The following is a 19960-nucleotide window of genomic DNA, read 5'->3' as shown; positions in this document are numbered from 1 at the left end:
CGATGCTCTGTAAAGCAAGTGACAATGTGAGGTGACACACAAGTTGGTTGGAACTGATCTGATGTGACACACACATGTGTGATATGAGAGGTATGATGTGACACCCCTGCATGGCATGTGACTTATATGAGGTGACAATCACTCTCTGGGTGTGACACATGTCAGGAGACACTCTCATGCGTGTTGAGACAGATGTGATATGACAATCACAGGTGCAATGCGACACATATGATGGGGCATTTGCATGTTAAGATACATGTGGGATGACAACCACAGAAGCGTTGTGACAGTTGTGATGTGACAGTCATAAATGGCTTGGGACAAATGAGTGGTGACAATCGTATGCTGATTGTGACCTTCTGAGTTGACATGCATGTGGGTTGTGATGGACATGATGTGACATGCACATGTGAAGTGACAGGTATGCTGTAATGCTTCTGGAAGTCTTCTGACAAATTGAGGTCACAATACCACTCTGAGTGTGACAGGTATCAGGTGACAATGCCACATGTGTTGAGACAGAAATGATATGAGAGCCACAGGCATGATGTGATAGCTATGATGTGACACTTGCCTCTTAAGACACATGGTGAGGTAACAATCACATGAGTGTTGTGACAGTTGTGATGTGACACACATAAGCAATGTGTGACAGGTGTGTGATGACAACCACATGCTGGTTGTGACCATGTGAGGTGACACAAGTGGGTTGTACCTGATGAGATATGACACTCTCACATGTGATGCGACAGATATGATGTGACACTCTGGAAGGCATTTGACACATGTGATGTGACACTCACACTCAGGGTATGACAGATGTCAGATGACACACCCACATGGGCTGAGACAGAAGTGACGTGATAATCATAAGTGTGATGGGATAGATACGATATAATGCTTTCATGTTATGACACATGTGAGGTAACGGCCACATGGGTGTGGTGACAGTTGTGATATGACACTGATAAGAGGCTTGTGACAGATGTGTGGTGACAATCATATGCCAGTGGTGAACACATGAGGTGACAAATGGGTGGTGATGGATGTGACGTGACAGTCCCATATGTGATGTGACAGGGAAACATGACACTTTGTAAGGCACCTGACAAATGGGAGGTGACAAACACACTCTGGGTGTGACAGATGCCAGGTGACACTGCCACATGTGTTGAGACAGAAATGATGCGAGAGTCACAGGCACGATGTGACAGATATGATGTGACACGTGCATTCTGACATAGGAGAAGTGACAGTCACATGGGTGTTATAACAGTTTTGATGTAACACACAGAAGTATGTGTGACAGATGTGTGGTGACAATCATATGCCAATTGTGACAATGGGAGGTGACACACAACTGGGTTGGATCTGATGTGATGTGACAATCACATGTGCAATGTGACAGGTATGATGTGACAGTTGTGCGTGAAGACACATGTGAGGTGACAGTCACTTGAGCATTGTGACAGTTGTGATGTGAGACTCATAAGTGGCTTGTGACCAGTGTGTGGTGACAATCATATGCAGATTGTGACCATCTGAGATCACATACATATGGGTTTTGACTGATGTGATGTGACCTGCACATGTCAGATGTGACAGGGATGATGTGACACTCCCAGAAGACGTGTGACAAGTGTGAGGTGACAATCACACTGTGGGTGTGACAGATATCAGGTGACACTGCCACGTGTGTTGAGACAGAAATGATGTGATGATCACAGGCATGATATGAGAGATATGATGTGACACTTGCATATTATAACACAGATGAGGTGACAATCACATGGGCATTGTAACAGATTTGACGTGACCCACATAAGCATGTGTGACAGATGTGTGGTGACAATAACATGTGGGTTGTGACCATGTGAGGTGACACACAAGTGGGTTGTGCCTCATGTGATATTTCACTCCCATGTGTAATGTGACAGATATGATGTGACACTCCATAACACATGTGACAAATGTGAGGTGACAATCACACTCGAGGTGTGACATATGTCAGGTGACACTGCCACATGTGTTGAAGTAGAAATGGTGTGACCAATAACAGGCACAATGTGACTGACATTTTTGGATAATTGCATGTTATGACACACATGAGGTGACAATCACTCAGGCATTATGACAGGTGTGATGTGACAATCATAAGAGGCTTGTGACAGATGTGTGGTGACAATCACATGCCAATTGTGACAGGGTGAGCTGATACACACCTGGGTTGTGCCTGAAGTTATGTGACATTCTCATGTGTAATGACATATACTGTGTGATACTCTGTAATGCATGTGACAAATGTGAGGTGACAATCACAGTCTTGGTGTGACAGATGTCATGTGACACTGCCATGTGTGTTGAGACAGAAATGGCATGACAGTCACAGGCTCAATGTGACAGATATGATGTGACACTTGCCCATGATGACACTGGTGAGGTGACAATCACAGGGGGTTGTGAAAGTTGTGATGTGACACACATAATCAGTGTGTGACAGGTATGTTTTGGCAACCACATGTAGGTTGTGACCATGTGAGATGACACACAAGTGGGTTGTGCCTGCTGTGATGTGATACTCTCATGTGTGATGACAGATATGATGTAACACTTCATCAAGCATGTGGCAAATGTGAGTCAACAATCACACTCTGGGTGTGACAGATGTCAGATGACACTGCCATATTTGCTGAGACAGAAATGATGTGACAGTCACAGGCATGATGTGAAAAATAGGATGTGACACTACATAAAGCATGTCACAAATGTGAGGAGATAATGACACTTTGGATGTGACAGATATCACAACTGCCATGTGTGTTGAGACAGAAATGATATGACAATAACAGGCATGTGACTGATATGTAGTGGCACTTGCACATTATGACACATGAGAAGACAATCACAAGGACCTTGTGACAGGTGTGATGTGACAATCATAAGTGGTTTGTGCCAGTTGTGGGTTGACAATCACTCGATGGTTGTGATAATGTGAATTGTGGAAAAACAGGTTTGTGATATAGACTTTGACATGCACATGTGTGATGTGACAGATATGCGACTCTCTCTAAGGCATGTGTCAAATATGAGGTGACGATCACACTCTGGGTGTAACAGATGTCAGGGGAATCTGCCACATGTGTTGAGACAGAAATGAGGTCACAGGTGCAATGTGACAGATATGATGTGACAGTTGTGCATGATGACACAGAGGAGGTGACAATCACAAGGGCACAGTGTGTGTTGAGGCAGAAATGCTGTGACAATAGCAGACATGATGTGACTGATATGTTATGGCACTTGTGTGTTACAACACAGGTGATGTGACAATCACATGGGCCTTGTAACAGTTTTGATGTGACACACATAAGCATGTGTGACACATGTGTGGTGATCACGTGAGGTGACACACAAATGGCTTGTGCTTGATGTGATATGACTCTCATGTGTGATGACAGGTATGATGCGATGCTCTGTAAAGCAAGTGACAATGTGAGGTGACACACAAGTTGGTTGGAACTGATCTGATGTGACACACACATGTGTGATATGAGAGGTATGATGTGACACCCCTGCATGGCATGTGACTTATATGAGGTGACAATCACTCTCTGGGTGTGACACATGTCAGGAGACACTCTCATGCGTGTTGAGACAGATGTGATATGACAATCACAGGTGCAATGCGACACATATGATGGGGCATTTGCATGTTAAGATACATGTGGGATGACAACCACAGAAGCGTTGTGACAGTTGTGATGTGACAGTCATAAATGGCTTGGGACAAATGAGTGGTGACAATCGTATGCTGATTGTGACCTTCTGAGTTGACATGCATGTGGGTTGTGATGGACATGATGTGACATGCACATGTGAAGTGACAGGTATGCTGTAATGCTTCTGGAAGTCTTCTGACAAATTGAGGTCACAATACCACTCTGAGTGTGACAGGTATCAGGTGACAATGCCACATGTGTTGAGACAGAAATGATATGAGAGCCACAGGCATGATGTGATAGCTATGATGTGACACTTGCCTCTTAAGACACATGGTGAGGTAACAATCACATGAGTGTTGTGACAGTTGTGATGTGACACACATAAGCAATGTGTGACAGGTGTGTGATGACAACCACATGCTGGTTGTGACCATGTGAGGTGACACAAGTGGGTTGTACCTGATGAGATATGACACTCTCACATGTGATGCGACAGATATGATGTGACACTCTGGAAGGCATTTGACACATGTGATGTGACACTCACACTCAGGGTATGACAGATGTCAGATGACACACCCACATGGGCTGAGACAGAAGTGACGTGATAATCATAAGTGTGATGGGATAGATACGATATAATGCTTTCATGTTATGACACATGTGAGGTAACGGCCACATGGGTGTGGTGACAGTTGTGATATGACACTGATAAGAGGCTTGTGACAGATGTGTGGTGACAATCATATGCCAGTGGTGAACACATGAGGTGACAAATGGGTGGTGATGGATGTGACGTGACAGTCCCATATGTGATGTGACAGGGAAACATGACACTTTGTAAGGCACCTGACAAATGGGAGGTGACAAACACACTCTGGGTGTGACAGATGCCAGGTGACACTGCCACATGTGTTGAGACAGAAATGATGCGAGAGTCACAGGCACGATGTGACAGATATGATGTGACACGTGCATTCTGACATAGGAGAAGTGACAGTCACATGGGTGTTATAACAGTTTTGATGTAACACACAGAAGTATGTGTGACAGATGTGTGGTGACAATCATATGCCAATTGTGACAATGGGAGGTGACACACAACTGGGTTGGATCTGATGTGATGTGACAATCACATGTGCAATGTGACAGGTATGATGTGACAGTTGTGTGTGAAGACACATGTGAGGTGACAGTCACTTGAGCATTGTGACAGTTGTGATGTGAGACTCATAAGTGGCTTGTGACCAGTGTGTGGTGACAATCATATGCAGATTGTGACCATCTGAGATCACATACATATGGGTTTTGACTGATGTGATGTGACATGCACATGTCAGATGTGACAGGGATGATGTGACACTCCCAGAAGACGTGTGACAAGTGTGAGGTGACAATCACACTGTGGGTGTGACAGATATCAGGTGACACTGCCACGTGTGTTGAGACAGAAATGATGTGATGATCACAGGCATGATATGAGAGATATGATGTGACACTTGCATATTATAACACAGATGAGGTGACAATCACATGGGCATTGTAACAGATTTGACGTGACCCACATAAGCATGTGTGACAGATGTGTGGTGACAATAACATGTGGGTTGTGACCATGTGAGGTGACACACAAGTGGGTTGTGCCTCATGTGATATTTCACTCCCATGTGTAATGTGACAGATATGATGTGACACTCCATAACACATGTGACAAATGTGAGGTGACAATCACACTCGAGGTGTGACATATGTCAGGTGACACTGCCACATGTGTTGAAGTAGAAATGGTGTGACCAATAACAGGCACAATGTGACTGACATTTTTGGATAATTGCATGTTATGACACACATGAGGTGACAATCACTCAGGCATTATGACAGGTGTGATGTGACAATCATAAGAGGCTTGTGACAGATGTGTGGTGACAATCACATGCCAATTGTGACAGGGTGAGCTGATACACACCTGGGTTGTGCCTGAAGTTATGTGACATTCTCATGTGTAATGACATATACTGTGTGATACTCTGTAATGCATGTGACAAATGTGAGGTGACAATCACAGTCTTGGTGTGACAGATGTCATGTGACACTGCCATGTGTGTTGAGACAGAAATGGCATGACAGTCACAGGCTCAATGTGACAGATATGATGTGACACTTGCCCATGATGACACTGGTGAGGTGACAATCACAGGGGGTTGTGAAAGTTGTGATGTGACACACATAATCAGTGTGTGACAGGTATGTTTTGGCAACCACATGTAGGTTGTGACCATGTGAGATGACACACAAGTGGGTTGTGCCTGCTGTGATGTGATACTCTCATGTGTGATGACAGATATGATGTAACACTTCATCAAGCATGTGGCAAATGTGAGTCAACAATCACACTCTGGGTGTGACAGATGTCAGATGACACTGCCATATTTGCTGAGACAGAAATGATGTGACAGTCACAGGCATGATGTGAAAAATAGGATGTGACACTACATAAAGCATGTCACAAATGTGAGGAGATAATGACACTTTGGATGTGACAGATATCACAACTGCCATGTGTGTTGAGACAGAAATGATATGACAATAACAGGCATGTGACTGATATGTAGTGGCACTTGCACATTATGACACATGAGAAGACAATCACAAGGACCTTGTGACAGGTGTGATGTGACAATCATAAGTGGTTTGTGCCAGTTGTGGGTTGACAATCACTCGATGGTTGTGATAATGTGAATTGTGGAAAAACAGGTTTGTGATATAGACTTTGACATGCACATGTGTGATGTGACAGATATGCGACTCTCTCTAAGGCATGTGTCAAATATGAGGTGACGATCACACTCTGGGTGTAACAGATGTCAGGGGAATCTGCCACATGTGTTGAGACAGAAATGAGGTCACAGGTGCAATGTGACAGATATGATGTGACAGTTGTGCATGATGACACAGAGGAGGTGACAATCACAAGGGCACAGTGTGTGTTGAGGCAGAAATGCTGTGACAATAGCAGACATGATGTGACTGATATGTTATGGCACTTGTGTGTTACAACACAGGTGATGTGACAATCACATGGGCCTTGTAACAGTTTTGATGTGACACACATAAGCATGTGTGACACATGTGTGGTGATCACGTGAGGTGACACACAAATGGCTTGTGCTTGATGTGATATGACTCTCATGTGTGATGACAGGTATGATGCGATGCTCTGTAAAGCAAGTGACAATGTGAGGTGACACACAAGTTGGTTGGAACTGATCTGATGTGACACACACATGTGTGATATGAGAGGTATGATGTGACACCCCTGCATGGCATGTGACTTATATGAGGTGACAATCACTCTCTGGGTGTGACACATGTCAGGAGACACTCTCATGCGTGTTGAGACAGATGTGATATGACAATCACAGGTGCAATGCGACACATATGATGGGGCATTTGCATGTTAAGATACATGTGGGATGACAACCACAGAAGCGTTGTGACAGTTGTGATGTGACAGTCATAAATGGCTTGGGACAAATGAGTGGTGACAATCGTATGCTGATTGTGACCTTCTGAGTTGACATGCATGTGGGTTGTGATGGACATGATGTGACATGCACATGTGAAGTGACAGGTATGCTGTAATGCTTCTGGAAGTCTTCTGACAAATTGAGGTCACAATACCACTCTGAGTGTGACAGGTATCAGGTGACAATGCCACATGTGTTGAGACAGAAATGATATGAGAGCCACAGGCATGATGTGATAGCTATGATGTGACACTTGCCTCTTAAGACACATGGTGAGGTAACAATCACATGAGTGTTGTGACAGTTGTGATGTGACACACATAAGCAATGTGTGACAGGTGTGTGATGACAACCACATGCTGGTTGTGACCATGTGAGGTGACACAAGTGGGTTGTACCTGATGAGATATGACACTCTCACATGTGATGCGACAGATATGATGTGACACTCTGGAAGGCATTTGACACATGTGATGTGACACTCACACTCAGGGTATGACAGATGTCAGATGACACACCCACATGGGCTGAGACAGAAGTGACGTGATAATCATAAGTGTGATGGGATAGATACGATATAATGCTTTCATGTTATGACACATGTGAGGTAACGGCCACATGGGTGTGGTGACAGTTGTGATATGACACTGATAAGAGGCTTGTGACAGATGTGTGGTGACAATCATATGCCAGTGGTGAACACATGAGGTGACAAATGGGTGGTGATGGATGTGACGTGACAGTCCCATATGTGATGTGACAGGGAAACATGACACTTTGTAAGGCACCTGACAAATGGGAGGTGACAAACACACTCTGGGTGTGACAGATGCCAGGTGACACTGCCACATGTGTTGAGACAGAAATGATGCGAGAGTCACAGGCACGATGTGACAGATATGATGTGACACGTGCATTCTGACATAGGAGAAGTGACAGTCACATGGGTGTTATAACAGTTTTGATGTAACACACAGAAGTATGTGTGACAGATGTGTGGTGACAATCATATGCCAATTGTGACAATGGGAGGTGACACACAACTGGGTTGGATCTGATGTGATGTGACAATCACATGTGCAATGTGACAGGTATGATGTGACAGTTGTGCGTGAAGACACATGTGAGGTGACAGTCACTTGAGCATTGTGACAGTTGTGATGTGAGACTCATAAGTGGCTTGTGACCAGTGTGTGGTGACAATCATATGCAGATTGTGACCATCTGAGATCACATACATATGGGTTTTGACTGATGTGATGTGACATGCACATGTCAGATGTGACAGGGATGATGTGACACTCCCAGAAGACGTGTGACAAGTGTGAGGTGACAATCACACTGTGGGTGTGACAGATATCAGGTGACACTGCCACGTGTGTTGAGACAGAAATGATGTGATGATCACAGGCATGATATGAGAGATATGATGTGACACTTGCATATTATAACACAGATGAGGTGACCATCACATGGGCATTGTAACAGATTTGACGTGACCCACATAAGCATGTGTGACAGATGTGTGGTGACAATAACATGTGGGTTGTGACCATGTGAGGTGACACACAAGTGGGTTGTGCCTCATGTGATATTTCACTCCCATGTGTAATGTGACAGATATGATGTGACACTCCATAACACATGTGACAAATGTGAGGTGACAATCACACTCGAGGTGTGACATATGTCAGGTGACACTGCCACATGTGTTGAAGTAGAAATGGTGTGACCAATAACAGGCACAATGTGACTGACATTTTTGGATAATTGCATGTTATGACACACATGAGGTGACAATCACTCAGGCATTATGACAGGTGTGATGTGACAATCATAAGAGGCTTGTGACAGATGTGTGGTGACAATCACATGCCAATTGTGACAGGGTGAGCTGATACACACCTGGGTTGTGCCTGAAGTTATGTGACATTCTCATGTGTAATGACATATACTGTGTGATACTCTGTAATGCATGTGACAAATGTGAGGTGACAATCACAGTCTTGGTGTGACAGATGTCATGTGACACTGCCATGTGTGTTGAGACAGAAATGGCATGACAGTCACAGGCTCAATGTGACAGATATGATGTGACACTTGCCCATGATGACACTGGTGAGGTGACAATCACAGGGGGTTGTGAAAGTTGTGATGTGACACACATAATCAGTGTGTGACAGGTATGTTTTGGCAACCACATGTAGGTTGTGACCATGTGAGATGACACACAAGTGGGTTGTGCCTGCTGTGATGTGATACTCTCATGTGTGATGACAGATATGATGTAACACTTCATCAAGCATGTGGCAAATGTGAGTCAACAATCACACTCTGGGTGTGACAGATGTCAGATGACACTGCCATATTTGCTGAGACAGAAATGATGTGACAGTCACAGGCATGATGTGAAAAATAGGATGTGACACTACATAAAGCATGTCACAAATGTGAGGAGATAATGACACTTTGGATGTGACAGATATCACAACTGCCATGTGTGTTGAGACAGAAATGATATGACAATAACAGGCATGTGACTGATATGTAGTGGCACTTGCACATTATGACACATGAGAAGACAATCACAAGGACCTTGTGACAGGTGTGATGTGACAATCATAAGTGGTTTGTGCCAGTTGTGGGTTGACAATCACTCGATGGTTGTGATAATGTGAATTGTGGAAAAACAGGTTTGTGATATAGACTTTGACATGCACATGTGTGATGTGACAGATATGCGACTCTCTCTAAGGCATGTGTCAAATATGAGGTGACGATCACACTCTGGGTGTAACAGATGTCAGGGGAATCTGCCACATGTGTTGAGACAGAAATGAGGTCACAGGTGCAATGTGACAGATATGATGTGACAGTTGTGCATGATGACACAGAGGAGGTGACAATCACAAGGGCACAGTGTGTGTTGAGGCAGAAATGCTGTGACAATAGCAGACATGATGTGACTGATATGTTATGGCACTTGTGTGTTACAACACAGGTGATGTGACAATCACATGGGCCTTGTAACAGTTTTGATGTGACACACATAAGCATGTGTGACACATGTGTGGTGATCACGTGAGGTGACACACAAATGGCTTGTGCTTGATGTGATATGACTCTCATGTGTGATGACAGGTATGATGCGATGCTCTGTAAAGCAAGTGACAATGTGAGGTGACACACAAGTTGGTTGGAACTGATCTGATGTGACACACACATGTGTGATATGAGAGGTATGATGTGACACCCCTGCATGGCATGTGACTTATATGAGGTGACAATCACTCTCTGGGTGTGACACATGTCAGGAGACACTCTCATGCGTGTTGAGACAGATGTGATATGACAATCACAGGTGCAATGCGACACATATGATGGGGCATTTGCATGTTAAGATACATGTGGGATGACAACCACAGAAGCGTTGTGACAGTTGTGATGTGACAGTCATAAATGGCTTGGGACAAATGAGTGGTGACAATCGTATGCTGATTGTGACCTTCTGAGTTGACATGCATGTGGGTTGTGATGGACATGATGTGACATGCACATGTGAAGTGACAGGTATGCTGTAATGCTTCTGGAAGTCTTCTGACAAATTGAGGTCACAATACCACTCTGAGTGTGACAGGTATCAGGTGACAATGCCACATGTGTTGAGACAGAAATGATATGAGAGCCACAGGCATGATGTGATAGCTATGATGTGACACTTGCCTCTTAAGACACATGGTGAGGTAACAATCACATGAGTGTTGTGACAGTTGTGATGTGACACACATAAGCAATGTGTGACAGGTGTGTGATGACAACCACATGCTGGTTGTGACCATGTGAGGTGACACAAGTGGGTTGTACCTGATGAGATATGACACTCTCACATGTGATGCGACAGATATGATGTGACACTCTGGAAGGCATTTGACACATGTGATGTGACACTCACACTCAGGGTATGACAGATGTCAGATGACACACCCACATGGGCTGAGACAGAAGTGACGTGATAATCATAAGTGTGATGGGATAGATACGATATAATGCTTTCATGTTATGACACATGTGAGGTAACGGCCACATGGGTGTGGTGACAGTTGTGATATGACACTGATAAGAGGCTTGTGACAGATGTGTGGTGACAATCATATGCCAGTGGTGAACACATGAGGTGACAAATGGGTGGTGATGGATGTGACGTGACAGTCCCATATGTGATGTGACAGGGAAACATGACACTTTGTAAGGCACCTGACAAATGGGAGGTGACAAACACACTCTGGGTGTGACAGATGCCAGGTGACACTGCCACATGTGTTGAGACAGAAATGATGCGAGAGTCACAGGCACGATGTGACAGATATGATGTGACACGTGCATTCTGACATAGGAGAAGTGACAGTCACATGGGTGTTATAACAGTTTTGATGTAACACACAGAAGTATGTGTGACAGATGTGTGGTGACAATCATATGCCAATTGTGACAATGGGAGGTGACACACAACTGGGTTGGATCTGATGTGATGTGACAATCACATGTGCAATGTGACAGGTATGATGTGACAGTTGTGCGTGAAGACACATGTGAGGTGACAGTCACTTGAGCATTGTGACAGTTGTGATGTGAGACTCATAAGTGGCTTGTGACCAGTGTGTGGTGACAATCATATGCAGATTGTGACCATCTGAGATCACATACATATGGGTTTTGACTGATGTGATGTGACCTGCACATGTCAGATGTGACAGGGATGATGTGACACTCCCAGAAGACGTGTGACAAGTGTGAGGTGACAATCACACTGTGGGTGTGACAGATATCAGGTGACACTGCCACGTGTGTTGAGACAGAAATGATGTGATGATCACAGGCATGATATGAGAGATATGATGTGACACTTGCATATTATAACACAGATGAGGTGACAATCACATGGGCATTGTAACAGATTTGACGTGACCCACATAAGCATGTGTGACAGATGTGTGGTGACAATAACATGTGGGTTGTGACCATGTGAGGTGACACACAAGTGGGTTGTGCCTCATGTGATATTTCACTCCCATGTGTAATGTGACAGATATGATGTGACACTCCATAACACATGTGACAAATGTGAGGTGACAATCACACTCGAGGTGTGACATATGTCAGGTGACACTGCCACATGTGTTGAAGTAGAAATGGTGTGACCAATAACAGGCACAATGTGACTGACATTTTTGGATAATTGCATGTTATGACACACATGAGGTGACAATCACTCAGGCATTATGACAGGTGTGATGTGACAATCATAAGAGGCTTGTGACAGATGTGTGGTGACAATCACATGCCAATTGTGACAGGGTGAGCTGATACACACCTGGGTTGTGCCTGAAGTTATGTGACATTCTCATGTGTAATGACATATACTGTGTGATACTCTGTAATGCATGTGACAAATGTGAGGTGACAATCACAGTCTTGGTGTGACAGATGTCATGTGACACTGCCATGTGTGTTGAGACAGAAATGGCATGACAGTCACAGGCTCAATGTGACAGATATGATGTGACACTTGCCCATGATGACACTGGTGAGGTGACAATCACAGGGGGTTGTGAAAGTTGTGATGTGACACACATAATCAGTGTGTGACAGGTATGTTTTGGCAACCACATGTAGGTTGTGACCATGTGAGATGACACACAAGTGGGTTGTGCCTGCTGTGATGTGATACTCTCATGTGTGATGACAGATATGATGTAACACTTCATCAAGCATGTGGCAAATGTGAGTCAACAATCACACTCTGGGTGTGACAGATGTCAGATGACACTGCCATATTTGCTGAGACAGAAATGATGTGACAGTCACAGGCATGATGTGAAAAATAGGATGTGACACTACATAAAGCATGTCACAAATGTGAGGAGATAATGACACTTTGGATGTGACAGATATCACAACTGCCATGTGTGTTGAGACAGAAATGATATGACAATAACAGGCATGTGACTGATATGTAGTGGCACTTGCACATTATGACACATGAGAAGACAATCACAAGGACCTTGTGACAGGTGTGATGTGACAATCATAAGTGGTTTGTGCCAGTTGTGGGTTGACAATCACTCGATGGTTGTGATAATGTGAATTGTGGAAAAACAGGTTTGTGATATAGACTTTGACATGCACATGTGTGATGTGACAGATATGCGACTCTCTCTAAGGCATGTGTCAAATATGAGGTGACGATCACACTCTGGGTGTAACAGATGTCAGGGGAATCTGCCACATGTGTTGAGACAGAAATGAGGTCACAGGTGCAATGTGACAGATATGATGTGACAGTTGTGCATGATGACACAGAGGAGGTGACAATCACAAGGGCACAGTGTGTGTTGAGGCAGAAATGCTGTGACAATAACAGACATGATGTGACTGATATGTTATGGCACTTGTGTGTTACAACACAGGTGATGTGACAATCACATGGGCCTTGTAACAGTTTTGATGTGACACACATAAGCATGTGTGACACATGTGTGGTGATCACGTGAGGTGACACACAAATGGCTTGTGCTTGATGTGATATGACTCTCATGTGTGATGACAGGTATGATGCGATGCTCTGTAAAGCAAGTGACAATGTGAGGTGACACACAAGTTGGTTGGAACTGATCTGATGTGACACACACATGTGTGATATGAGAGGTATGATGTGACACCCCTGCATGGCATGTGACTTATATGAGGTGACACTCACTCTCTGGGTGTGACACATGTCAGGAGACACTCTCATGCGTGTTGAGACAGATGTGATATGACAATCACAGGTGCAATGCGACACATATGATGGGGCATTTGCATGTTAAGATACATGTGGGATGACAACCACAGAAGCGTTGTGACAGTTGTGATGTGACAGTCATAAATGGCTTGGGACAAATGAGTGGTGACAATCGTATGCTGATTGTGACCTTCTGAGTTGACATGCATGTGGGTTGTGATGGACATGATGTGACATGCACATGTGAAGTGACAGGTATGCTGTAATGCTTCTGGAAGTCTTCTGACAAATTGAGGTCACAATACCACTCTGAGTGTGACAGGTATCAGGTGACAATGCCACATGTGTTGAGACAGAAATGATATGAGAGCCACAGGCATGATGTGATAGCTATGATGTGACACTTGCCTCTTAAGACACATGGTGAGGTAACAATCACATGAGTGTTGTGACAGTTGTGATGTGACACACATAAGCAATGTGTGACAGGTGTGTGATGACAACCACATGCTGGTTGTGACCATGTGAGGTGACACAAGTGGGTTGTACCTGATGAGATATGACACTCTCACATGTGATGCGACAGATATGATGTGACACTCTGGAAGGCATTTGACACATGTGATGTGACACTCACACTCAGGGTATGACAGATGTCAGATGACACACCCACATGGGCTGAGACAGAAGTGACGTGATAATCATAAGTGTGATGGGATAGATACGATATAATGCTTTCATGTTATGACACATGTGAGGTAACGGCCACATGGGTGTGGTGACAGTTGTGATATGACACTGATAAGAGGCTTGTGACAGATGTGTGGTGACAATCATATGCCAGTGGTGAACACATGAGGTGACAAATGGGTGGTGATGGATGTGACGTGACAGTCCCATATGTGATGTGACAGGGAAACATGACACTTTGTAAGGCACCTGACAAATGGGAGGTGACAAACACACTCTGGGTGTGACAGATGCCAGGTGACACTGCCACATGTGTTGAGACAGAAATGATGCGAGAGTCACAGGCACGATGTGACAGCTATGATGTGACACGTGCATTCTGACATAGGAGAAGTGACAGTCACATGGGTGTTATAACAGTTTTGATGTAACACACAGAAGTATGTGTGACAGATGTGTGGTGACAATCATATGCCAATTGTGACAATGGGAGGTGACACACAACTGGGTTGGATCTGATGTGATGTGACAATCACATGTGCAATGTGACAGGTATGATGTGACAGTTGTGCGTGAAGACACATGTGAGGTGACAGTCACTTGAGCATTGTGACAGTTGTGATGTGAGACTCATAAGTGGCTTGTGACCAGTGTGTGGTGACAATCATATGCAGATTGTGACCATCTGAGATCACATACATATGGGTTTTGACTGATGTGATGTGACATGCACATGTCAGATGTGACAGGGATGATGTGACACTCCCAGAAGACGTGTGACAAGTGTGAGGTGACAATCACACTGTGGGTGTGACAGATATCAGGTGACACTGCCACGTGTGTTGAGACAGAAATGATGTGATGATCACAGGCATGATATGAGAGATATGATGTGACACTTGCATATTATAACACAGATGAGGTGACAATCACATGGGCATTGTAACAGATTTGACGTGACCCACATAAGCATGTGTGACAGATGTGTGGTGACAATAACATGTGGGTTGTGACCATGTGAGGTGACACACAAGTGGGTTGTGCCTCATGTGATATTTCACTCCCATGTGTAATGTGACAGATATGATGTGACACTCCATAACACATGTGACAAATGTGAGGTGACAATCACACTCGAGGTGTGACATATGTCAGGTGACACTGCCACATGTGTTGAAGTAGAAATGGTGTGACCAATAACAGGCACAATGTGACTGACATTTTTGGATAATTGCATGTTATGACACACATGAGGTGACAATCACTCAGGCATTATGACAGGTGTGATGTGACAATCATAAGAGGCTTGTGACAGATGTGTGGTGACAATCACATGCCAATTGTGACAGGGTGAGCTGATACACACCTGGGTTGTGCCTGAAGTTATGTGACATTCTCATGTGTAATGACATATACTGTGTGATACTCTGTAATGCATGTGACAAATGTGAGGTGACAATCACAGTCTTGGTGTGACAGATGTCATGTGACACTGCCATGTGTGTTGAGACAGAAATGGCATGACAGTCACAGGCTCAATGTGACAGATATGATGTGACACTTGCCCATGATGACACTGGTGAGGTGACAATCACAGGGGGTTGTGAAAGTTGTGATGTGACACACATAATCAGTGTGTGACAGGTATGTTTTGGCAACCACATGTAGGTTGTGACCATGTGAGATGACACACAAGTGGGTTGTGCCTGCTGTGATGTGATACTCTCATGTGTGATGACAGATATGATGTAACACTTCATCAAGCATGTGGCAAATGTGAGTCAACAATCACACTCTGGGTGTGACAGATGTCAGATGACACTGCCATATTTGCTGAGACAGAAATGATGTGACAGTCACAGGCATGATGTGAAAAATAGGATGTGACACTACATAAAGCATGTCACAAATGTGAGGAGATAATGACACTTTGGATGTGACAGATATCACAACTGCCATGTGTGTTGAGACAGAAATGATATGACAATAACAGGCATGTGACTGATATGTAGTGGCACTTGCACATTATGACACATGAGAAGACAATCACAAGGACCTTGTGACAGGTGTGATGTGACAATCATAAGTGGTTTGTGCCAGTTGTGGGTTGACAATCACTCGATGGTTGTGATAATGTGAATTGTGGAAAAACAGGTTTGTGATATAGACTTTGACATGCACATGTGTGATGTGACAGATATGCGACTCTCTCTAAGGCATGTGTCAAATATGAGGTGACGATCACACTCTGGGTGTAACAGATGTCAGGGGAATCTGCCACATGTGTTGAGACAGAAATGAGGTCACAGGTGCAATGTGACAGATATGATGTGACAGTTGTGCATGATGACACAGAGGAGGTGACAATCACAAGGGCACAGTGTGTGTTGAGGCAGAAATGCTGTGACAATAACAGACATGATGTGACTGATATGTTATGGCACTTGTGTGTTACAACACAGGTGATGTGACAATCACATGGGCCTTGTAACAGTTTTGATGTGACACACATAAGCATGTGTGACACATGTGTGGTGATCACGTGAGGTGACACACAAATGGCTTGTGCTTGATGTGATATGACTCTCATGTGTGATGACAGGTATGATGCGATGCTCTGTAAAGCAAGTGACAATGTGAGGTGACACACAAGTTGGTTGGAACTGATCTGATGTGACACACACATGTGTGATATGAGAGGTATGATGTGACACCCCTGCATGGCATGTGACTTATATGAGGTGACACTCACTCTCTGGGTGTGACACATGTCAGGAGACACTCTCATGCGTGTTGAGACAGATGTGATATGACAATCACAGGTGCAATGCGACACATATGATGGGGCATTTGCATGTTAAGATACATGTGGGATGACAACCACAGAAGCGTTGTGACAGTTGTGATGTGACAGTCATAAATGGCTTGGGACAAATGAGTGGTGACAATCGTATGCTGATTGTGACCTTCTGAGTTGACATGCATGTGGGTTGTGATGGACATGATGTGACATGCACATGTGAAGTGACAGGTATGCTGTAATGCTTCTGGAAGTCTTCTGACAAATTGAGGTCACAATACCACTCTGAGTGTGACAGGTATCAGGTGACAATGCCACATGTGTTGAGACAGAAATGATATGAGAGCCACAGGCATGATGTGATAGCTATGATGTGACACTTGCCTCTTAAGACACATGTTGAGGTAACAATCACATGAGTGTTGTGACAGTTGTGATGTGACACACATAAGCAATGTGTGACAGGTGTGTGATGACAACCACATGCTGGTTGTGACCATGTGAGGTGACACAAGTGGGTTGTACCTGATGAGATATGACACTCTCACATGTGATGCGACAGATATGATGTGACACTCTGGAAGGCATTTGACACATGTGATGTGACACTCACACTCAGGGTATGACAGATGTCAGATGACACACCCACATGGGCTGAGACAGAAGTGACGTGATAATCATAAGTGTGATGGGATAGATACGATATAATGCTTTCATGTTATGACACATGTGAGGTAACGGCCACATGGGTGTGGTGACAGTTGTGATATGACACTGATAAGAGGCTTGTGACAGATGTGTGGTGACAATCATATGCCAGTGGTGAACACATGAGGTGACAAATGGGTGGTGATGGATGTGACGTGACAGTCCCATATGTGATGTGACAGGGAAACATGACACTTTGTAAGGCACCTGACAAATGGGAGGTGACAAACACACTCTGGGTGTGACAGATGCCAGGTGACACTGCCACATGTGTTGAGACAGAAATGATGCGAGAGTCACAGGCACGATGTGACAGCTATGATGTGACACGTGCATTCTGACATAGGAGAAGTGACAGTCACATGGGTGTTATAACAGTTTTGATGTAACACACAGAAGTATGTGTGACAGATGTGTGGTGACAATCATATGCCAATTGTGACAATGGGAGGTGACACACAACTGGGTTGGATCTGATGTGATGTGACAATCACATGTGCAATGTGACAGGTATGATGTGACAGTTGTGCGTGAAGACACATGTGAGGTGACAGTCACTTGAGCATTGTGACAGTTGTGATGTGAGACTCATAAGTGGCTTGTGACCAGTGTGTGGTGACAATCATATGCAGATTGTGACCATCTGAGATCACATACATATGGGTTTTGACTGATGTGATGTGACATGCACATGTCAGATGTGACAGGGATGATGTGACACTCCCAGAAGACGTGTGACAAGTGTGAGGTGACAATCACACTGTGGGTGTGACAGATATCAGGTGACACTGCCACGTGTGTTGAGACAGAAATGATGTGATGATCACAGGCATGATATGAGAGATATGATGTGACACTTGCATATTATAACACAGATGAGGTGACAATCACATGGGCATTGTAACAGATTTGACGTGACCCACATAAGCATGTGTGACAGATGTGTGGTGACAATAACATGTGGGTTGTGACCATGTGAGGTGACACACAAGTGGGTTGTGCCTCATGTGATATTTCACTCCCATGTGTAATGTGACAGATATGATGTGACACTCCATAACACATGTGACAAATGTGAGGTGACAATCACACTCGAGGTGTGACATATGTCAGGTGACACTGCCACATGTGTTGAAGTAGAAATGGTGTGACCAATAACAGGCACAATGTGACTGACATTTTTGGATAATTGCATGTTATGACACACATGAGGTGACAATCACTCAGGCATTATGACAGGTGTGATGTGACAATCATAAGAGGCTTGTGACAGATGTGTGGTGACAATCACATGCCAATTGTGACAGGGTGAGCTGATACACACCTGGGTTGTGCCTGAAGTTATGTGACATTCTCATGTGTAATGACATATACTGTGTGATACTCTGTAATGCATGTGACAAATGTGAGGTGACAATCACAGTCTTGGTGTGACAGATGTCATGTGACACTGCCATGTGTGTTGAGACAGAAATGGCATGACAGTCACAGGCTCAATGTGACAGATATGATGTGACACTTGCCCATGATGACACTGGTGAGGTGACAATCACAGGGGGTTGTGAAAGTTGTGATGTGACACACATAATCAGTGTGTGACAGGTATGTTTTGGCAACCACATGTAGGTTGTGACCATGTGAGATGACACACAAGTGGGTTGTGCCTGCTGTGATGTGATACTCTCATGTGTGATGACAGATATGATGTAACACTTCATCAAGCATGTGGCAA

This window comes from Hippopotamus amphibius, chromosome 7 (assembly GCF_030028045.1).
Source record: "Hippopotamus amphibius kiboko isolate mHipAmp2 chromosome 7, mHipAmp2.hap2, whole genome shotgun sequence".
In the NCBI taxonomy this organism is placed as follows: domain Eukaryota; kingdom Metazoa; phylum Chordata; class Mammalia; order Artiodactyla; family Hippopotamidae; genus Hippopotamus; species Hippopotamus amphibius.
Note: the sequence above shows the minus strand (reverse complement) of the source record.